This window comes from Panulirus ornatus, chromosome 9 (genome assembly GCF_036320965.1).
Source record: "Panulirus ornatus isolate Po-2019 chromosome 9, ASM3632096v1, whole genome shotgun sequence".
In the NCBI taxonomy this organism is placed as follows: domain Eukaryota; kingdom Metazoa; phylum Arthropoda; class Malacostraca; order Decapoda; family Palinuridae; genus Panulirus; species Panulirus ornatus.
In genome coordinates, this window is record NC_092232.1 from 60,319,849 (window position 1) to 60,329,685 (window position 9,837).

The 9,837-nt window shown below is 38.7% G+C and overlaps 1 pseudogene; it reads left to right on the forward strand.

Annotated features, from left to right (window-relative positions):
- Positions 1 to 6,672: 6,672 nt before the first annotated feature.
- On the forward strand, positions 6,673 to 8,410 carry LOC139750140 (uridine phosphorylase 1 pseudogene; annotated as a pseudogene).
- The last annotated feature ends 1,427 nt before the right edge of the window (positions 8,411 to 9,837 follow it).

Consider the following 9,837-nt stretch of genomic DNA (forward strand, 5'->3'; position numbering starts at 1 on the left):
TCCATCCGCTGCCAGATCCACTCCCAGATATCTAAATATATATATATATATATATATATATATATTTTGTGTGAATAAATTGTACATTTCCTTTTCCATAGCCAGAGGTTGAACCATTATGTGACATTCATTTTTTTCATTCATTTCAAGCTAAAAGTTTGTTTTCTAAATTGTTTCTTACATTTTTCATATGTATATATATGTATGTGTGTGTGTGTGTGTGTGTATGTGCGTATGTGTGTGTATGTGTGTGTGTGTGTATATGTATATATATATGTATATTATCCCTGGGGATAGGGGTGAAAGAATACTTCCCACGTATTCCTCGCGTGTCGTAGAAAGCGACTAGAGGGGACGGGAGCGGGGGGCCGGAAATCCTCCCCTCCTTGTATTAACTTTCTAAAATGGGAAACAGAAGAAGGAGTCACGCGGGGAGTGATCATCCTCCTCGAAGGCTCAGAGTGGGGTGCCTAAATGTGTGTGGATGTAACCAAGATGTGAAAAAAGGAGAGATAGGTAGTATGTTTGAGGAAAGGAACCTGGATGTTTTGGCTCTGAGCGAAACGAAGCTCAAGGGTAAAGGGGAAGAGTGGTTTGGAAATGTCTGGGGAGTGAAGTCAGGGGTTAGTGAGAGGACAAGAGCAAGGGAAGGAGTAGCAATACTCCTGAAACAGGAGTTGTGGGAGCATGTGATAGAATGTAAGAAAGTAAATTCTCGATTAATATGGGTAAAATTGAAAGTTGATGGAGAGAGGTGGGTGATTATTGGTGCATATGCACCTGGGCATGAGAAGAAAGATCATGAGAGGCAAGTGTTTTGGGAGCAGCTGAATGAGTGTGTTAGCGGTTTTGATGCACGAGACCGGGTTATAGTGATGGGTGATTTGAATGCAAAGGTGAGTAATGTGGCAGTTGAGGGAATAATTGGTATGCATGGGGTGTTCAGTGTTGTAAATGGAAATGGTGAAGAGCTTGTAGATTTATGTGCTGAAAAAGGACTGATGATTGGGAATACCTGGTTTAAAAAGCGAGATATACATAAGTATACTTATATAAGTAGGAGAGATGGCCAGAGAGCGTTATTGGATTACGTGTTAATTGACAGGCGTGCGAAAGAGAGACTTTTGGATGTTAATGTGCTGAGAGGTGCAACTGGAGGGATGTCTGATCATTATCTTGTGGAGGCTAAGGTGAAGATTAGTATGGGTTTTCAGAAAAGAGGAGTGAATGTTGGGGTGAAGAAGGTGGTGAGAGTAAGTGAGCTTGGGAAGGAGACCTGTGTGGGGAAGTACCAGGAGAGACTGTGTACAGAATGGAAAAATGTGAGAACATTGGAAGTAAGGGGAGTGGGGGAGGAATGGGATGTATTTAGGGAATCAGTGATGGATTGCGCAAAAGATGCTTGTGGCATGAGAAGAGTGGGAGGTGGGCTGTTTAGAAAGGGTAGTGAGTGGTGGGATGAAGAAGTAAGAGTATTAGTGAAAGAGAAGAGAGAGGCATTTGGACGATTTTTGCAGGGAAAAAATGCAATTGAGTGGGAGAAGTATAAAAGAAAGAGACAGGAGGTCAAGAGAAAGGTGCAAGAGGTGAAAGAAAGGGCAAATGAGAGTTGGGGTGAGAGACTATCAGTAAATTTTAGGGAGAATAAAAAGATGTTCTGGAAGGAGGTAAATAGGGTGCGTAAGACAAGGGAGCAAATGGGAACTTCAGTGAAGGGCGTAAATGGGGAGGTGATAACAAGTAGCGGTGATGTGAGAAGGAGATGGAATGAGTATTTTGAAGGTTTGTTGAATGTGTCTGATGACAGAGTGGCAGATATAGGGTGTTTGGGTCGAGGTGGTGTGCAAAGTGAGAGGGTTAGGGAAAATGATTTGGTAAACAGAGAAGAGGTAGTAAAAGCTTTGCGGAAGATGAAAGCCGGCAAGGCAGCAGGTTTGGATGGTATTGCAGTGGAATTTATTAAAAAAGGGGGTGACTGTATTGTTGACTGGTTGGTAAGGTTATTTAATGTATGTATGACTCATGGTGAGGTGCCTGAGGATTGGCGGAATGCGTGCATAGTGCCATTGTACAAAGGCAAAGGGGATAAGAGTGAGTGCTCAAATTACAGAGGTATAAGTTTGTTGAGTATTCCTGGTAAATTATATGGGAGGGTATTGATTGAGAGGGTGAAGGCATGTACAGAGCATCAGATTGGGGAAGAGCAGTGCGGTTTCAGAAGTGGTAGAGGATGTGTGGATCAGGTGTTTGCTTTGAAGAATGTATGTGAGAAATACTTAGAAAAGCAAATGGATTTGTATGTAGCATTTATGGATCTGGAGAAGGCATATGATAGAGTTGATAGAGATGCTCTGTGGAAGGTATTAAGAATATATGGTGTGGGAGGCAAGTTGTTAGAAGCAGTGAAAAGTTTTTATCGAGGATGTAAGGCATGTGTACGTGTAGGAAGAGAGGAAAGTGATTGGTTCTCAGTGAATGTAGGTTTGCGGCAGGGGTGTGTGATGTCTCCATGGTTGTTTAATTTGTTTATGGATGGGGTTGTTAGGGAGGTAAATGCAAGAGTCCTGGAAAGAGGGGCAAGTATGAAGTCTGTTGGGGATGAGAGAGCTTGGGAAGTGAGTCAGTTGTTGTTCGCTGATGATACAGCGCTGGTGGCTGATTCATGTGAGAAACTGCAGAAGCTGGTGACTGAGTTTGGTAAAGTGTGTGGAAGAAGAAAGTTAAGAGTAAATGTGAATAAGAGCAAGGTTATTAGGTACAGTAGGGGTGAGGGTCAAGTCAATTGGGAGGTGAGTTTGAATGGAGAAAAACTGGAGGAAGTGAAGTGTTTTAGATATCTGGGAGTGGATCTGTCAGCGGATGGAACCATGGAAGCGGAAGTGGATCATAGGGTGGGGGAGGGGGCGAAAATTTTGGGAGCCTTGAAAAATGTGTGGAAGTCGAGAACATTATCTCGGAAAGCAAAAATGGGTATGTTTGAAGGAATAGTGGTACCAACAATGTTGTATGGTTGCGAGGCGTGGGCTATGGATAGAGATGTGCGCAGGAGGATGGATGTGCTGGAAATGAGATGTTTGAGGACAATGTGTGGTGTGAGGTGGTTTGATCGAGTAAGTAACGTAAGGGTAAGAGAGATGTGTGGAAATAAAAAGAGCGTGGTTGAGAGAGCAGAAGAGGGTGTTTTGAAATGGTTTGGGCACATGGAGAGAATGAGTGAGGAAAGATTGACCAAGAGGATATATGTGTCGGAGGTGGAGGGAACGAGGAGAAGAGGGAGACCAAATTGGAGGTGGAAAGATGGAGTGAAAAAGATTTTGTGTGATCGGGGCCTGAACATGCAGGAGGGTGAAAGGAGGGCAAGGAATAGAGTGAATTGGAGCGATGTGGTATACAGGGGTTGACGTGCTGTCAGTGGATTGAATCAAGGCATGTGAAGCGTCTGGGGTAAACCATGGAAAGCTGTGTAGGTATGTATATTTGCGTGTGTGGACGTGTGTATGTACATGTGTATGGGGGGGGGGTTGGGCCATTTCTTTCGTCTGTTTCCTTGCGCTACCTCGCAAACGCGGGAGACAGCGACAAAGTATAAAAAAAAAAAAAAAAAAATATATATATATATATATATATATATATATATATATATATATATATATATATATATATATATCCTCCAGTATGTTTACTTTCGATAATGAGGAACAAAAGAAAGAGACAAGTAAGTAAATTTCGTCAAAGACATCTCTCTTTTCTAAATGCTGCCTCGCAAAGATTTTCATTAATTCAAATTGAAGAAACAGACTCATTTTTCTATTGTCTGGTTAGCTCAGTGGTAGAGCGTGAGTCTCACACACTCAAGGTCGTGGGTTCGAGACCCACACCAGACATATTTTTTGTCTTTTTCTTGTTTCATTTTGTCCGCATCACATGTGTGCAACATTCAGTATGTTCGTCCAACGTTATAGTGAAGATCTTCACAATAAATTGGGGTTTTCGACCTTATCTGAAAGGGTCAGGTCCACCAAGACGTCCTTGAAATCTTCCAGAAGCTTCTGGCGATCCTCCTCCAACTGCTGGGCACATCAGAGTTAACATGGGCCGGACATCGGTTGTGGAACGACTTAATCTGCTTCCGGTAGTTAGCAGGGATGATAATGAGGGCTCTGACCTCATACCAGGTCACCTTAGTTCCAGTCGATTGCATAGTTCCAGTCTATTGCTTAGTTCCAGTCTATTGCAACGACAATAAAAAAATTAAAACTCATTTTTTCGTGGAAAATTGAGAGGAAAATACGACAGCAACATGGAGATTTACCCTGTGGTTATTTTGCCGGCTAGTCGGTAACGGTCGGTCAAACACTATTTTGCCGTGGTAAGCTCAGTGCTTCATATAATACTATGTCACAAAATATGTTCTTGGGGGCGTAGCTCAGTGGTAGAGCACTCGCTTGGCATGCGAGAGGTCCCGGGTTCAAACCCCGGCGCCTCCATTTTTTATTTGGGAAATTCATTGTTTTCAGTCTTGTATATGTATATATAGATGTATATATATATATATATATATATATATATATATATATATATATATATATATATATATATATATATATATATATATGTATCGTCCGATCAGGGAAGTTAAGCAACGTTGGGTCTGGTTAGTACTTGGATGGGTGACCGTCTGGGAACACCAGATGCTGTTATCCCTGGGGATAGGGAAGAAAGTATACTTGCCTCGTATTCCCTGCGTGTCGTACAAGGCGACTAAAAGGGGAGGGAGCAGAAGGCCGGAAATCCTTCCCTCTCATTTTCAATTTTTCAAAAGACGGAACAGAGAAGATATAAAGATATTGTAAAGATGTAACTAATATAAGATATAAGAATGAATGGAAGATACGGATGTAGCTGAAACAAGGAGTAATGAAGATTAAGGTGCAATGAAAATTATTCTGTGGTGAAGATGAATGTATATGTTGAGATTTTGTATCGAACATCAAGAAGTAATGATAATGATGAGAGTGTAGTGATGATGAGGGTTTAGTTAGGGAGTGATGACAATTGCCTTTACAATGATAATAAGGAGGTAACACAATGAGGAACACAAACTTTCCAAAGCTACGTTCAAGTCAGACTTTGAACTAAGTTCGGTAAACAGAAGGATGATGTTAAGATGAGAGTGTAGTGAAGAAGAGTATAGTGATGATAAGGATATTGTCAAGATAGGTTGTACTGAAGAAAAGAATGAAGTGAAGATACGAATGTAGTAGAGATAAGAGTTATTAAAGAGTAGAGTTTATTCAAAATGATTATGTAGTGGAGATAAGAACTACTTTTAGTGAACATCAGGGAATGCAATGATGATGGTATTATAGAAATAACGGTATAGTGAAGAAGAGGGTATAGCGAAGATATATTTAATGAAAATTAGCTAGTAGTGAAGATACACGTTAGGGAATATGAGGTTGTAGTGAACTTAATCTTATTGACCTGATCCCCCAAATCCTCCAAACTCCGTTCAAGGGCCGATCCAAAGCCGACCGAAAATGCTATTTCTCTGTGTATTGTTAGTGGTGGTGGTGGTGTGTAGGTGTGTGTAATCATCTATTTGCACTGTATTAGGAGGGAGTTTTACACTCGTGGGGCCCCGTGTAAGTACGTTGTTTGTGTGAGCGGGAAAAATCTAAAGCCTTCCTTGAAACCAGCTTAGTCAAGATAAGGTCATATGAAGATGAGGTTGTAGTGAAGATTATAATAAGCTTTGCATAGTGAAGATAAAGGGATTAAGTAGAGGAGATGTAGTAAAAAAGATTATAGTGAACACAAAAGGATTCAAGCTAAGTGCAGGGTCGGCCTACGGGCTTGAACTTATATTTTAGGTCAAAGGCATCACCAGTACACCCCGGCCAGCCTTAAAGTTTATCCGTACACACACACACACACACACACAAACACACACATACATACATACATATATATATATATATATATATATATATATATATATATATATATATATATATATATATATATATATATATATATATATATATATATATATATATATATATATATATATATATATATATATATATATATATATATATATATATATATATATATATATATATATATATATATATATAAATATATATATATATATATATATATATATATATATATATATATATATATATATATATATATATATATATATATATATATAAATATATATATATATATATATATATATATATATATATATATATATATATATATATATATATATATATATATATATATATATATATTATCCCTGGGGATAGGGGATTAAGAGTACTTCCCACGTATTCCCTGCGTGTCGTAGAAGGCGACCAAAAGGGGAGGGAGCGGGGGGCTGGAAATCCTCCCCTCTCGTTTTTTTCAAATTTTCCAAAAGCAGGAACAGAGGGGGGCCAGGTGAGGATATTCCACAAAGGCCCAGTCCTCTGTTCTTAATGCTACCTCGCTAACGCGGGAAATGGCGAATAGTTTGAAAAAAAAAAAAAAAATATATATATATATATATATATATATATATATATATATATATATATATATATATATATATATATATATATATATAAAATTTCACAGAATCCGCGACATGCGGATCTGAACTGGCCGAAAAGAACTTTTCTTTTAGTATTAAGTTTGAGAGTTTTGCCCCTTTTATTTTTTCAAGATCACAAGTCTGTGAACTTGCATTTTAAAGTAATAACATCGCAATCTTTAATAACATATCCTCCCCAGCAGATTATAGCCGTAATTCTGTACTTGATATTTTGTCAATAAATCGATATAAAAGCTAAAAGACCAAGAGCAATATGCCTTGCCACGAGGGTCAGGTTGTGGTGTTCCCGCCCGACGAAGCTGAAGCCGAGGCCAATCAACAGAACGCAGAGGATCAGACCAGGTTTCCAGATGGTACAGTATGCCTGCGGAACCCCCACATTGCTGAGATGGAGCAGGACATCCTGTACCACCTGGCTCTTGGCTCTAGTTCCCATGACCTAGTAGAGATGTTCAGCGATGTGCGCTACGTTTGTATGGGAGGTACTCCTAAGCGCATGGAAGGCTTCGCACACTTCATTATGGATGGAATTGGTTACAAACTTCCAGCGGGAACCACCCTCTTGGATATATCTTACCACTCATACCGCTATTCCATGTACAAGGTTGGCCCGGTGCTATGCTTTTCACACGGATTGGGAATACCCTCTGTGGGGATTCTGCTACATGAGGTGATCAAGCTCATGTACCATGCCAGGTGCAAAGATCCCATCTTCTTTCGCCTGGGCACCTGTGGTGGTATTGGCATCGAGGGTGGTAATTTAGTGATCACAGAGAGTGCTGTGGATGGCTTGTTGCAACCTTATCTTGAACTGCCTGTACTAGGAAAGATGCAGCGTCGGCCAGCCATCTTAGACAAACAACTTGCTAACGAGCTTAAAAACCTTCGGGGTGGTGATGATCCATTTACTGTAACTGTTGGAAAGACAATGTGCACTTATGACTTCTATGAAGGTCAGGGAAGATTAGATGGGGCTTTCTGCAACTATAAGGAAGAAGATAAGCTAGCATTCTTGAAGAAAATTCATGATGCTAATGTTGTTAACATGGAGATGGAGTCTCTGTGCTTTGCTGCATTGTGCCACCATGCAGGCATTAAAGGTGCTGTCATCTGTGTTACACTTCTTAATCGCCTTCATGGAGACCAGGTTTCAACACCAAAGGAAACCCTGAACAAGTGGCAGGAATACCCTCAATTATTGGTGTCTCGCTACATTAAGAAGTAACTTGGATTCCCTGTTAACATACCCCAGCGAGACCATCCCCAGGTAGTCAGATGTCCAAAAAAGGCTCAAATGGTTTAAGCATGATCTGAGCAGACAGCAAAACTTTGGTCCCGTGCATTAAAAAGTTCTCCTCCACTAACAAATGTGCTGCTTGCAGGGTGTACTCATCTCAATTTGACAGTGGGTCTACCACCATTAACATGGTGAAATAGCTAATCCCATTTAAATCCTAACTTGCAGTAATGTCCAAGAAATCAAATAGTTCTCATATTATTGCTTACACACTAAGCTAATGTATGACCATAGAATATTGACAAAAGTACAGTAATTTTTAGATCTGTAGTATTGATAACAGCTTGTGAAACTGTCAGTAGGAAATGTACCACTACATATCAAATGCTGACAGTGTTTAGAGGGTAGCTCTTTTGAACCTTTTCATTAAAACTTTTCAATTAGCAAAAAAATGACATACTATATGTGATGTTCAAACTCACTTTGCCAGCAAACTTCAGTTATCATTCCTCGCAACCAAATTATTTTGCATGCCTATTATCCAGAATTTCAAGGGCAATAAACTGAAACCGAACTATGAATCACTACCATTAAATTATGACAGTGTGACTGACAGACTTCTAGTGGTAGTAGCTTATACTGCTGATGCATGCAATTACCTCCTTACAGTATTATTTATCTAATGTATCTTCACCACAAATATATCAAACAGGGAGCGGGGGGCTGGAAATCTTCCCCTCTCATCATTTTTTTTTTTTAATTTTCCAAAAGCAGGAACAGAGAAGGGTTCCAGGTGAGGATATTCCCTCAAAGGCCCAGTCCTCTGTTCTTAACGCTACCTCGCTAACGCGGGAAATGGCGAATAGTTTGAAAGAAAAAGAAAGATATATATATATATATATATATATATATATATATATATATATATATATATATATATATATATATTTTTTTTTTTTTTTTTTTTTTTATACTTTGTCGCTGTCTCCCGCGTTTATATATATATATTGGAAAGGAAATGCCTTGATGAACAAGTGATGCCAAGATGTGTCCTACCTCAACGATTGTTGCAGCTGTCTGGTCGACCATTTCACCAATTCCAAAACGTCATTTTAAAGAAACACATTGAATTAAAGAAACTTGAAATGGAGGAGACTTTTCGCATTACAAGAGAGAAGAAACTTGCCTATCAAATGGCAACACCGACATATTGGAAGAACCGGATGTTGGACTATTGCTATGATAGATTAAGGAATGAAAGCAATAGGCTACAAAATGACACTAAATTGTAAGTTGGACCATCTTATTAATAACAGCGACTGGACTAAGAACACAAACCCTGATTTTAGGCAAAGTAACTTTTTATCTAAATTGAATTTTCTTTTAAATGATGACACAACATATTCTGAACTCAGTAAAAATCTCTTAGAAACAGTTAATTCCCATTTCAATAAAGAAATGAAGGTGCTGTTGAAAGGTAATGGTTGTCTCATCAAAAGTTTGTCATCTTTGTCCCCTTCATGCCCATATATGTATGGACTTATCAAAACACGTAAACAGAATTTTCCAGCAAGACCTATAGTGAGTTCAGTAGGCTCCATCACATATAGATTGTCAAAATGGTTAGTTTCTTTATCAAACCATTTAGTGGGTAAGGTGTCAAATTCTAATATCATGAACAATATACATTTAGTCAACAAGCTAAACAATATCAATGCTAATTTTGATTTCAAACTAGTCAGCTTCGATGTTTCCTCACTTTTCACAAAAGTTCCAGTTGATGACCTTTTAGAATACTTATTTGATGTCTTGGATGATATTCACTTACCTGTTTCAAAGATTGTTTTCATTGATCTGATAAAATTATGTATAAAAGATTGTTTATTTCAATTCAAAAGCGATTATTTTGCTCAAAAATTTGGTATGGCAATGGGTAACCTCTTTCACCTGCACTAAGTAATCTTTATATGGAATTTTTTGAAACAAAATTACT